Source organism: Malus sylvestris, chromosome 13 (genome assembly GCF_916048215.2).
Source record: "Malus sylvestris chromosome 13, drMalSylv7.2, whole genome shotgun sequence".
NCBI lineage: Eukaryota > Viridiplantae > Streptophyta > Magnoliopsida > Rosales > Rosaceae > Malus > Malus sylvestris.
In genome coordinates, this window is record NC_062272.1 from 32,149,401 (window position 1) to 32,163,473 (window position 14,073).

At 36.8% G+C, this 14,073-nt stretch overlaps 1 long non-coding RNA gene across 2 annotated transcripts; it reads right to left on the reverse strand.

The window, feature by feature from the left end:
• Positions 1-6,309: 6,309 nt before the first annotated feature.
• LOC126597274 (uncharacterized) lies at positions 6,310-7,749 on the reverse strand. 2 transcript variants are annotated; one of them, XR_007614203.1, is made up of 3 exons: positions 7,310-7,749; positions 6,912-6,982; positions 6,310-6,805 (listed from the first exon to the last, which is right to left on the reverse strand). It is a non-coding gene; the product is annotated as an uncharacterized LOC126597274 (long non-coding RNA). The 2 variants fall into 2 exon arrangements; XR_007614202.1 differs by having other exon boundaries at positions 6,912-7,749.
• Positions 7,750-14,073: the final 6,324 nt, after the last annotated feature.

The window sequence follows — 14,073 nt, forward strand, 5'->3', positions numbered from 1 at the left end:
TCAAAGTGACAAAGTACTAGGGTTCCGTCGTCACTCTAACAATTCTATGTAACTCTTCTAATTACTTATGAACCATACATGCATATTTTGAAGGTTAGGTTTTCCTAGAGTATATCCTACTTGGAACCTCCAACATAGAACGTATATATAACATGCAACCCGTCCATGGTGTCCAAATCGAATGTGAAAATGCAAGACTCATTAAGTTTTGTGAAAACCTTTTGAAAACCATATAACCCTTAAAACGCGTCGTCCATCCTAAGAGGTTACACAAATTAACCACAAGAAACCTTAGTCAATTTTAGGAACAACCCTTTCCCAAAATTGCATCAAATTATTTTTCTAAATATCCTAATGGTCGCGAATCACTGAGACAAACAGATAGTTTAAATCGGTGATTAACAATTCAAAACTTGCATGCATGAATTCATAAGCAATTTAAGAAGAAACTACATATTCTTGCTAAGGATCATGGCCTCACCCTAGTAAAAGAAAATTAGTTATGCATATTCCTAATAAAAATCATAAAGTCTTTATTGAAATAGAAAAAGAGTGAAAACACCTTGAAAGTAAAAGTCTTGAAATCTCTAAGCTTTGCCAAAAATCTTCTCTCCAAAAATTGCATGCGTTCTCTCTCTCTCCGAAAAACCCTTGGTTTGCCAAAAGGCTTATTTATACTACTATAAATAAAATCTTCCTAATAAAAGGTCTTAGAATAAGACTAGGAAACTAAATAAATTAAAATAAAATAAGAAACATAATCCTAAATTGACTTGGTAAATTCACCCAAAATCTTGCATAACCATGTTTTGAGTCCAAATCAGCTCCAAAACTGGCCCAAAATAGCTAGATTTAAAACTTTGACTATTCTGAACACTTATCCAGAAGGCCACGAACCCATCCGAAGTCATCTTGGGCTCCAAAAACGCAGTTTAAGCCTAGAAGCGTCACTTTTCAGTAACGCGCACTTCTCCTTCATTTAATCTCCAGAAAATAACCGCTTGGTAGAAATTGCTGATATTTTTACACAAACAAGCTAAGGAACACACGAATGTTCTCCAATTTGAATCACTCCAAAATTCGTCTGTTTGGTCACGTTTTGCTCCAGAGGAAATCAAATATCCTATATTGAAAATATAAAACAAAGTATCAAAATTCTACCAAAATAATTACCAAATTACACTAAGAATAGGGTGAAATATATAATATAATTTTGACTCATCAGATATGTCGTTGCCCATCAGTTGTTGAAATGAAGTAATGATTCTACTTCAAAATTAATCAAATGGATCTAGGATATTGAAGGACATCGAAGTTATGAGCGTCTGCAACTCCGTTAATTCAAATATCCTTGTCAAATTCCCAATTACTATTATGCATGTGCTCAACTTCATTCAATCAAATATTTTAGTTATCTTTATTATTAATTCATCAAAAGATTTTCAAGCGGGAAATTAAGGTTGAGGGAAGATCTTTTCAAGTCTGTATCTTTGTCTGTCGTTGCGTTGATTTTCATTAATTCCCTGGCACAGTAGAATCTAACATATTTGCACGCCTTTTCCAGTAGCATTGAGAAAAATAATAGAGCTCTTGATTCTCGGGAAAATTTTTGAGGAAAAAATAGTTGAATATTAGAGTGCGCAACGAATAAGACTACAAAATAATAGGAATATTATTAAACTAATGAGAATACCGGAACGGCTACAAAACCCTAGAAGGCTACATTGTGAATAACTTCTTATTTTACGAGCTACAAGGCATCATAGATATAGAGAACTAACCTAACCCTAATGAGCAAGAAAACAAAACCCTAATACTAACGGGCTAAGCACAAATTCAAACAATAAAATAATCCTAAATTCCAACACCCCCCGTCAAACTCATGGCAGTACATTGCAAGAGTTTGCAACAAGAAGATGCGGATGCAAGCTCCGTTAGGCGGACAAGACAAGGCAGGCTCTGTTAGGCAGATACGACAAGGCAAGCTCTGTTAGGCAGATACGACAAGACAAGCTCTGTTAGGCAGACACGACAAGGCAAGCAATTCAAGCGAACAAACGAACAATCCATTTAGACGACAGATGTGCTAGGTTTCTGGTTGCAGTGGCAGTGTGCAGATGGGGTTGATGCGAGTGCAGTGGCGATGGGATTCTGTTGCCTCGGTGGTTCAGTGGGTTCAAGACGGAAGTGGGGTACAAATCGAACAGTAGCGGTGGTGGGGCAGCGGATGCAAGCAACAGGCGGGTTGCATTGGACAGTTAAGCACTGGTGCAGCAAAGTGGGAACGTTGGCAACAAACTAGTTTGTATTTGCAGTGGGTTGGTGGTGGTGTGGCAGTGTTGATCAACGGCAGCCAGTGGTTCGAACTGGTGAAAATGCAAGAGCAAGTGCGAGCTGAGCGGTTTCTGGGCAATGACATTATATATATATATATATATTTTTTTTTTTTCAAACTAAACCAACGACAATCTAAACAACGCACAAGACAGACAAACAAACTGATACGAATCAAGGGCAGATTAAATCCCGAAAGATCAAACCTGCTCTGATATCAAGTTGAATAACAAAGTGCGCAACGAACAAGCCTACAAAATAATAGGAATATTATTAAACTAACGAGAATGCCAGAACGCCTACAAAATCCTAGAAGGCTACATTGTGACTAACTTGTTATTCTACCAGCTACAAAGCATCATATATATAGAGAACTAACCTAACTGTAATAATCAAGAAAGCGAAACCCTAATACTAAGGGGCTAAGCCCAAATTCAAACAATAAAATAATCCTAAATTCCAACAGCCCCCGTCAAACTCATGGCGGTACACGGCAAGAGTTTGCAACAAGAAGATGCGGATGCAAGCTTCGTTAGGCGGACAAGATAAGAAAGGCTCCGTTACGCGGACAAGACAAGGTAAGCTCCGTTAGGCAAACATGACAAGGCAAGCTCCATTAGACGGACATGACAAGGCAAGTTTCGTTAGGCAAACACGACAAGGCAAGCGATTCAAGCGAACAAACGAATAATCCATTCGAACGATAGATGTGCTAGGTTTCTTGTTGTAGTGGCAATGTGCAGATGGGGTTGATGCGAGTGCAGTGGCGATGGGATTCTGTTGCCACAATGGTTCAGTGGGTTCAAGACGGAAGCGGAGTAGAGGGTCAAGAAGCAGCGGTGGTGGGGCAGCCGATGCAAGCAATGGGCGGGTTGCATTGGACAGTTAAGCACTGGTGCAGCGAAGTGGGAAGGTTGGCAGCAAACTAGTTTGTATTTGCAATGGGTTGGTGGTGGTGCGGCAATGTTGATCAATGGTAGGCGGTGGTTCGAACTGATGCAGATACAGGAGCAAGTGCGAGCTGAGCGACTTTTGGGCAATGCCATTTTATATATATATATATATATATATATTTTTTTTTTTTTTCAAACTAAACCAACGACAATCTAAACAATGAACAAACAAACTGATATGAATCAAAGGCAGATTAAATCCCTGAAGGATCAAACCTGCTCTGATACCAACTTGAATATCAGAGTGCGCAACGAACAAGCCTACAAAATAATAGGAATATTATGAAACTAAAGAGAATGCCGGAACGGCTACAAAATCCTAGAAGGCTACATTGTGACTAATTTGTTATTTACGAGCTACAAAGCATCTATATATAGATAACTAACCTAACCCTAATAAGCAATAAAACAAAACCCTATTACTAACGGGTTAAGCCCAAATTCAAACAATAAAATAATCCTAAATTCCAACAAAAATATGTCTTCAATTTAACACACCACGAGTAATTATCTCCTATTTTCTAAAATTCTGATTTTCTCGGTCAATCGCATGTCCACTCGTATAATAAAGAATCTGCATATGGGGTAACATTCTTCAGTTTATTTTAGGTTGACAGGGATGATGTTCTACACTGCTACAATGCCGACAGAGAAGATGATGAAAAATTTCAAAGGCGCTGCTATTGGATGCTTGAGCAATAAGTGTGAGTTATATACTTCTGTTTATTTATTTATTTATTTATATGCGCACTACGTTTGGTATTTAAAATTTTGTACTTTTCATGTTTGACTGTTCATGCATTTCCATAAAGATTTGGCATATTCTTCTGGATCAATCGCTCGTTCCGTTGTGAATGACTATCTTAACGAAACCTGAACGATGCACTGTCTAGAGTATGTCCAATGGTAGTTAAGCTGATGCAAGAAACTAGCAAAAGAGAGTTTGTTTGACGATCTTAACTAAACCTGTTGGATCATTTCATGTCTTAGATTCAAAATATGTGAGGTTGTTGGACCCAAAGAAGAAGATAGTCATCGGTTGATTAACGAAAAATGTGAAATATCTCCATGTAATGAATATATTTATTTATTTATACCCCCTGCAACATTAAAAGAGCATCAATTGCATTTATGTAAATGTAATTGGAGAGAAATGTATACATTAGTATGCCATTAGTGTGTGACATGAAATGACATGAAATACTGTTTAGCTAAGTTGTTCCGGGTTCAAGCTTTTCCAGTGACGGCCTATCACTTTCTTATTATTATTGATCTCCTTATAGATTTGATCAAAATCAATAATATTTCCGAAGATCACTGAGAGAATAATTATTTGTCACCTGTTGACAGCCTTATAAATAGTAAAATACTGCTTAAATATTCATCACGTTAAGGTTTTCATGGTTATTCAACAATATCATATTTAGGTCACTATAATTCCTTATATAGGACTGAATGGGCTCTTATTTCAAATGACAGGTCAATCCCCAATGTTATGCATTTAGGTGGATCACCCTCCCTCTTATCCTAGGAATTCAATTTCGCTGACCGCCTTCAAATTTGGGAAACTTTCAAAGTGATCCGATGGTCCTCAAGTAGTATTATATCCTTTCAGACTTTATATACTGAAGAGTCTGTTTTCAAGCCATGAAATGACAAAATTTTGGCTTTTGGTTTTTGCCTTCTGAACTTGTACTACATAGTATTTTTAAGCTCGAGAAAGACTAAAATATTAATGCATACAAATTTTCTTATAAGAAAACTTTCTACATGTTTTCTCCCTTTAGTTTATGATTGAATTTTGTACTCCTTTCATTCATCAATTTATGAATTTGGTCGTTCTTCTTTTGTGATTTCAATAATTAGGACTTTAGTGACTACAATCAAGGTTGTTTTACTATTTCAGAAGTAATTGATAGAGTTGGATGTGATTCTGCTGGAGCGAGAAATCGTTGAGTCCTTAAAGCGAGCGAGTTTGTAGATTTCCATTTTGTTGTGATTCGGGCACCTTCTAATAGACTGTATAGGACATTAAAAATGATTTGATAGCGGCTGTGCTGTATTTTTTTAGGGCGGTATAATTTTTTTAACAAAATAGAAATCACTTAAATAAATAAACTACTCAAGCACTAAATCTTCAATGAGAACTCAATATCTTCTCAGGTTGGACATACCAACAGGTGTTCGTATATTGTTCTTACTTATATATAAATAAAGGAGTAATTAGGTTTTCATCCTTATTTTTACTACTCTATTGATTAAAACCTTATTACTTTTCAATTTTTGATCAAGGTCCTTTGTATTAATAATATCATTAATTATTTCAATAATAAAATATTTTTTATTTATAAATATATTCATTTAATATTAAAAATGTTACAATTAGTATATTTATATTTATGGCTAAATTTTTTATCATATATTTTTATTTTTAGTTTGTACCCATTTTTAATTTGCAACCCTTTTTTAATTTGTACCAATTTTCCTTTCAATTTTAATTTGTACCCATATATTAATTTCTTTTTGTGCCCATATTTTTTAAAGTTTTATTTGTATTGTACCCATATTTTTTTATTTATTTGTACCCATTTTTATTTTTGCTAAATGTACCCATTTTGAAGAATGTACCCATGTTTTGATACAATAATTTTTTGGTTATTTTTTATGAATGTACCCATGTTTACACACACACACACAATAGTATATTTATATTTTAATATTTTTAATCCCACAAATTATGTTTTTTATTTAAAATCTCATTAATATAAACAACTATATATTTTAATTTTTAATTTAAAAAATATAGTAACGTACATAGAAATAAATTATCAATTATTTTAGGGACTTGGATCAAAAATTGAAAACCAACAAAGTTTCAGTCAAAGATTGTTCATAATTAGGGACCGCATCCAAAATCTCCCATAAATAAATGACCGATATTGTCACTCAGTACTACGATCTGGTGGTGTTCATTTTTACTTGTAAGTGAGAGGTCTTAGGTTTGAATCTCGTAGATAGCTAATTGGATATCAAATTAGGTTGTCCATTATGTGACTTAGCCGAACTCCCTCTCCCCTTCGTGTAAAATACATCGTTATTTAAAAAAAAAAAACCACCGATATTGCTTATTGAATTACAATAAGAGGAATGGTTGTAATTGAAATATCACATAATATTTCTTGAGTTACTGTTTTTGTTGAAAACAAATAATACCAGTGCAAGGTTGGAATGGTGGCAAACAGCGGTCATCGTTAGGTCTCGGGGGTCCTGCATGCGCCATCACGAGTCGGGAAGACGCACCGTCGTAGTCGCAGTAGTCACGGTTCGACAAGTAAATGTCACAGTCGTCCTCGTTGGCGCCACGCACATTTTGTCAGAAAATGTATATAGAGGGGAGACATAATATACCTTTACCATCTAGAGATTCTGGTAAAACTAACGGAATGGCCATTTTTGCCATTAATCCTAACGATGAGTGCCATCTGCGCCACTAGCTGGCCTCGGAACCTCGCCCGAAACTGCAAAAAAAGCCCAGATTGTCACCAAGCTTGGATTAAAATCGATTTTAAGGGAAATCAACCCAAATTCAGCAGAAAACACTCCCAAAAGCATGCAATAACTTACCTACAACAATTTTAGGTGGAATAGAAGTCAAATCCACCTCAGACTCGAAAGATTTCCCTCGAAGGAGTTCGCTGGATTGTGTAAAACCAAAAGTGTGCATTCAGGGATTAAAACATATAGAATTTAACTTAAAAGCTCAACATTTCCTCCTTAAACTAACACAGTTCAATTCCAATAGAAAAACACCCCTAGCTGGCTTCAAACTCGACGACTCTTGCCGAAGTTCATCGTTGGAGTTGGAGTTTGGTTAGGCAACTTTCCCGGTTGGTGTTGTTGCCCCATCAAATTTGCTAGTTGACTCATTTGACTCTCAAGGTTTTCAATTGCTTTAGTCCTTTTCTGTTGATTAGATTGAGTAGAATTAGATAAAGAAGCAATTAAATCCTCAAGAGACTTACATGGAGCTTGTTGTTGTTGTTGAAGAGGCTGATATGGTGCTTGCAGCCTTGCTTGAAAGAAGCCAAGTGGACGATTAAAGTTGTTAGGGGCAAATTGTTTCCCATTGTCTTGATTGTTCCACTTAAAGTCTGGATGATCGCGCCATCCCGCATTATAGGTGTTGGAGAATGAATCATACTTTTGCCTTTGTTGCCTTGAAATCCTCCTAGCACATTAGCCTGCTTAAAACCACCTTGATCCACCAATGAAGGGCATATGTCTGTGGCATGTCCTATCATTCAACATACACCACACACGTTTTGGAGCCACCACAACCTCGTTGACTTTCTTAAGAAGTAGCTCATCTCTCCCTCCAAATTGTCATGTGTTGCCAGCTATGTTCTTTAGCAATGCCTTACCATTAGTTGTTGTCTTGTCCATGAATGCTCCTTCACTTGCTACATCAAGCATTACATGATTCGTGCCACACAACCCCTCATAAAGGTATTGTATGAGAAGATGCTCTGAAATATGATGATTAGGTCAATGCTCTTGGACCTTCAAGTATACATATACTACGAAGACTACCTGAAATTAAACACAGTAGATAAATAAGTAATTAGAAACAACGTTCCCCGGCAGCACAACGCCAAAAATTTGGTAGGCTTAAAAGCACACTACAAAGGAGCACACAAATGTCCTATTGATTTTCTTTATTAACACTATGATTTGTTAGAAGATTGTCTTGTCTAACTATATAAAATTCACAAAAACTAGACTGATGTTCTTACGGACCAACCATCAAAAAATAATTACTATACTAACTTAGACTTATCTAAATTCGACGAAGTTTTAGAAGAAGACACTAGACACATAGAGGTACACTCACATAACTTTTGGAGTTGATTTTCTATTTTAAATAAATTCAACAATATCAGGACAGAAACAAAAATGAAATAACGAAAACTGATTTTAGTTCACAAATTAAGAAAATGAGTTAGGGGAATTGCTATCCACCACCAAATAATTATGCAAACATGATATGTTTCATTCAAATTACTTTTATTTCTGGATGAAGATGCTTAAGTTGGCTTATTGTTAAAACTCAACTTATTACTCTCTCTTAAATACTATGTTAAGAGAATGGTGTTTTCAACTTAACTTAGTTCCTAGCATGCAATCTAGAATGACGTGTTCATAGATATAACAAGTAGAAATCATTAAGAACAAAATGAGTTTGAGTCATCACAACGCATCGTAAGTACTGGCATTGTCTTACTTATCCTAGAAATTGGTTCACATGTTAGTAGCAATTAACAAGTACTACTTTAGAACATATGTAAGTCCCCATTTGGTTAGGGCAGACACACACATATTCATATCATTAGAATCATAGATATGCTTACTAAGTATGCATCCATATAAAACACATAAAGAATTCATCACTAACATAGGCAATTGATCACTCATATATTTCATGCATTTATACCATCCATTTCTAAAGTCTTTGTGATGTTTTTGTGTTAAAATTGTAGCATTTTATCTTACCTTGTGTTAATGTGCAGTTAATTTTGTTTTAGGATCAAAGAAATAAAAAAAAGAAAACAAAAGAAATAAAATAAGCAAAGGGGAGTGCAGCACTGGCAGGAAGAAAAAGAAAAGAAAAAAAATATATATAAGAAGATGGAAGTGGAACAAAAAGCAGGAGAGGGAGTGAAGAAAAATAGAAGAATAAGAGGGAGTGGAAGGCAGAAAGCAGAGAGCACAGCAGAAAAGAAAAGGAAAAGAATAAGAAATGGGGGACACGGACAGAAGATGACAGAGAGGAGAGAGGAGCACGGAAGAAAAAGAATAAACTGAATAATAAGAGAGACAGGGGGGTGTCAGGAGAGAACCGACTAAGAAGGAAATATAAGAGGAAGAGAGACTGACGCGACAAGGGAGACGGACGCAGAGAAGAGGAAGCAGGAAGAGACTGCAGCAGGCAGAGGAAAAGAAGTCAGGAGCAAACTAAAAACGGGTGTTTCCCTTCTTGTTATTTTTTTATGGATAATTTCTTATGTATGAACATAATTATGTGTAACTAATTTTATTATGCTAGAGTGAGGCCATGAGCCGCAACATGAATACGTAGATTTATTTTCAATTGCTTAAGTATTGTTACATGCTTGCTTTGATATTTTCAATCACCGAATTAAACTATCTATGTACCTTGATACTTGATCACCATTAGGATGCTTAGAAAAGTTATCGGATGCAATTTTGAACGAATGTCACGTTAAAATTGGTTGTGCTTCTTGTGATTGAGGATTGTATTCTCTTAAGGTAAATATCATGCTCTTAGGGATTATATGGTTTAACAAAAGGATTTTCACCAAGATTAATGAATCACTCATGTTTATATTTAATCCAAATGTCATGGATAAGTTGCATGTAGTGGTATGCGTTTTAGCTTGAATGTCACAAGTAAAACATACACAAGGAAAATCCAACCTTCAAAGCATGTGTGTTTTCAATTATTTAAGCAATTGGAATAGCTACGTAGGAGTGTTGTTGGTAAAGGTTGAACTCTAGCATATTGTCAATCTATTTTTCTTAAATCATTTATTTTATCTTGAATTTCCTTATTTACTTGTCTTGTTTAAAGTTGAATCATTATTCTTATAAATCAATTCCCATTTTAAATATTTGTTTAAGTCACATCCAGTAATATTTAGTTTCGTCAAATTAGTGTAATTCTTAGAGTTAAATAAGTTAAATACACAAAAACTCGTAAATTGTTTATATCAGTCCCTGAGGAGATCGACCTTGCTTGAGCCATTCTATACTACAAACACTTGTTCTCTTGCAAGAATTTTCTATGGTTTAACCCTTTGTTTTACAAGTGGTAAAAACGCTATCAGCAATGAACCAATTTTCATCTTTCATAAAAGAAATTCAAACAAAATGTCATAACAAACTTGCAATCATAATCGGGGCTTCAAAACAACCCCTAACTTCTAGAGATTTAGTTACACATAATTCTTAAATTAAACCAAAGGAAAGATGAGTTTGAGAAGATAAAACCAAAAGAAAACAATAAGGACCTTGCTGCATCTTTTCCTCCTTCCCCCCATGTTCTTGCTGCCTTTTCTTTTTTCGCCCCCACTTAGCTTCTTTTCTTTTCTTTTCATAACCTTCCAAATGTGTTATGGTTCCCACGATCATGACAATTCAATATTAATTAAAGCTAATTATTATTGAGACTTGTGGCATTCTTGGCTGCATCAATGGTGGCTACTAGGATTTATTGTGTTTATTTCTTTCATTGATTTCCTGTCAGTTACAAACTGCTCAGCCTCTTGTGAACCTTTGGGTGTTAAAACATGCATCACTTGTTCGAGAAAAATTATAATAATAAGCTGTAAAATGATCCAGAAAATAGACATCCATAGCTTTCAAAAAATATAAGGCCCACTCTCTGAACCATTCTGAGCTGTTCGTAACTCATTGTCGAAGTCAGCTTATCTGCACAGGCAGTTTTGACGAATTTGCTATTTAAAATCTCACTTCTCTGCTTGAGAAATCCCACAAAACACAAAAACAAAGTAGATACCTAAAAAATATAAGGAACTATTAGATACCTCAAAAATATAAGGAACTAACTAAGAAAAGACAAGTGAATTTGATGTAAAATATATATATAAAAACGAGCTTATCACCAAACGGATTGTACACATATCAAAGATACTATCAATTTGGTCTCACTTTGACTCCTCAACTTGCTTAAGCAAAATTTTCTACTTATTTTGATGTTAATCGGGAGGGTTTTCCGTGCAAAACAAGCTTAATAGACTTGGTGAGTCAAGATCGACAAGGGTGTGGAAATAGACATGGTGATTGCGGTGGTGAATGCAGATTAGCGGGATAGAATAGGTGCTATGCAGTATGATGGGTGCGATGGATCTTGTCTTTGGTGTAGAAGGAATTGCAGGCAAGGTGTGCAATAGCGGATGGTGGTTCAATGGTTTTACTCAAGTGCGGTGCGGCAGAAATGGATTCAGGTGTGAGTGCAGATTGAGGTGATCTTACACGGAGACGAACTTGATCCTAGTTTGTTGTTCTTGGGTTTGGGTTTCATCAAAACTAGTGGCAGGTATGCGATTGCTAGGGATGGAGGTCAAACGCCAGAGTACCGAACAAGAACGAACGATGAACAAGGAACAACGACAACTTATCTTTTTGTGTTGTCTTGTTGACCCTAAAAACTACCTAGCTAATATAGTGCACATGTTGAGTAAATAATGAGCTAACTTTGTCCTTCGGTTGAATGCGGGGTGTGCTAACTCATCGGTCGAGTTCGGCTGGGGAGTAAAATATGTGTTGATGTGGCGTTGCGTGCATTGGTGACTTCTTGATCATATGACTACGGCTGAGGAACGAATACTCATCGGCCTTGGGGTTTTAGAGCTTGAAGACAAGGCTGCTAGTTCTGCGAAGTTCAATATCAAATTTGGCTGTCAGTGTGTCAAATGTAGTAACCTAATAACACCTCAATTCGCCGAGAAGGTTGATGAGACAATGTCTACCAACACGAACTCATAAATCCTTGCTGACCGAGACTTTGATAAATAACCAGTTGGTCTCAAAGTAGTGCTATTTATCCAAGCTGAAGGTGCTCCTCGGTCGGCTGATTCTATGGCTCCAGTGCTATTTATCCAAATTGAAGATGTTGCCAGTTGCCTCCACAGTGTTGTTTATCCAAATTGAAGATGTGTTGGCAGGAAAAAAGAAAATAAAAATCTCAAGGTGTTTGAGAGGTTTGCGCAGGACAATTGTGTGTTGAATTTGAGAGGTTTGAATGATGCACTCCTCTCTCTATTTATAGTAATGATTTCCTCTATGGCTGAGGTAGAGTCTCACTTGGACTAGAATTCCTCAACCCAATCTCATTAGGTCTTGACCAATCCTAACCCCTATAGGACTCTAAACTAAGCTCTTTAATCACTTAGATACATCCCTTGATTCACGGCATATTTTCTGATTCAAAGCATCCTTAATTTTCGAGAATCGTCATTGTATTGGAATTTGATCACCTAACCCCTATCTAGATAAAATCGTCTCCTAATAGGATTCGGCCAAACTCAACTGGGCTCGGCCAATGACAGAAATTCCCAATATCCCTTTCTGGACCGGGAATAACGTTAGGCTCAGCCCAAAGCATTATTTCGAGCCCAAACATTACCCCTTCGCTTTTGAGGTCTTCGACCTACAATAACTAGCCGAACTTCTGCCTTGAATAAGTGATCCATTATCCATCAAGAAAGAAACCCTCGGCCTACATTTTGTGGTCGATCAAAAGATCCTAGAAAAAAATGAATATTCTCTATCCACTCAAATGCATTTATCATGCATGATTTCTCACATGCCAGTCCTTGTTAATCACAAATGTTTGACAGGTGACACTTTCTTGTCACGATTGTCTGGATTTGGCAACACACACAACCCATGCCCGAGGCACGTAGATGTCAAAACTTCTCTTCATAATGATCATGCCTTAAAGTTCGCCATCACACGCAATCAAACAACCTCAATTAGCGTGTTTTTCGGTCTTTTCGCCTGGAAAATTTAATATTTTGTAATGATTACAAAATATTTCGGCCACATTTACCTCTCAATTTTCAAATTTGAAATCGTTGATCTTCTTCTCCAGTTGCTTATAAATATCACTTTCGGCCTCATTCCAACTTTATGCTTCCAAGATTCTCGAAACTCTTGCCCTTTTGCTTTGAGCTTTCAAAACCCAGAAAAGACCAACCTTAGAAACCCAGACAAAAAAACCTCCAAACTCTTGATTCAATGGTTGTCAATAACTTCATCACCAAGCTTACCAAGGAATGCGACAAGTATCGCAATTTCATTGACCACGATGCTATCAAACCACTACGCTTTGAAAGAGACATGGTTGCTACTCATTAGATCCTGGGCCCTCTGTTCAAAGATGAGGTTCCAGAAATCATCATTGAGATGTTGAAGGCCCATTGCTTAAGTCCTCTCACCTAAGGTCATGATTGGTCGAAATATGAATCAACCAAACTACAAGGAGCCTGGCCTTTGACCTCTGTGGCCTAGGCTACTTGGGTTAGCTGATTAGAGCCCCATTTTGACGGTGCCTGGATATCTCAAGGCATCTTCGATAGCTGCTATGAACTTCTAGTGCTCGGCCACCAACATTATGGTACTTTATTTCGGCCCTATCGGACCAACCGTCCTTGATATAACGGCCATCCTTGGCACATATCCATCTGGTCCTCCAGTTGATACCACTCTCTCTCGATATCCATTCTACTTAGACGTAAAAATGGCCTTCAAAGAGCACGCTATCAAGGTCTTGAAGAAAAACACTCAATAGGAAGTATCGAAGGATGAAGTAAACAAGTTGCACAAAAATTTCTTTAATTACAGCACACTTATCAATCACTTCACCGGTCGAGAAAAAGAAGGCCTCAAGAAAGGAGAACACGAGGTTTTCTTGTTCTACTGGTACAATAAGTTCATCTACCAAGTCGAACAAATGCCTCGCCAAGCATATGCTAGTGGCCGAGGCCCTGACCGGTGGTCTTCGCCTGGCCCTTAGTCCTACCATCCTCGCCAACCTCACACAATATCTCATCGAGGCTATTGTCGATACAATATCCCTACACCAGAACAATTCACTATTGGTTTTTGAACTCTGGCTGTAAGTTGACTTCACCAGATATCCCACCAGTCAAAGGCGAGAGAGTTTCAATTTTGATTCCTCTAA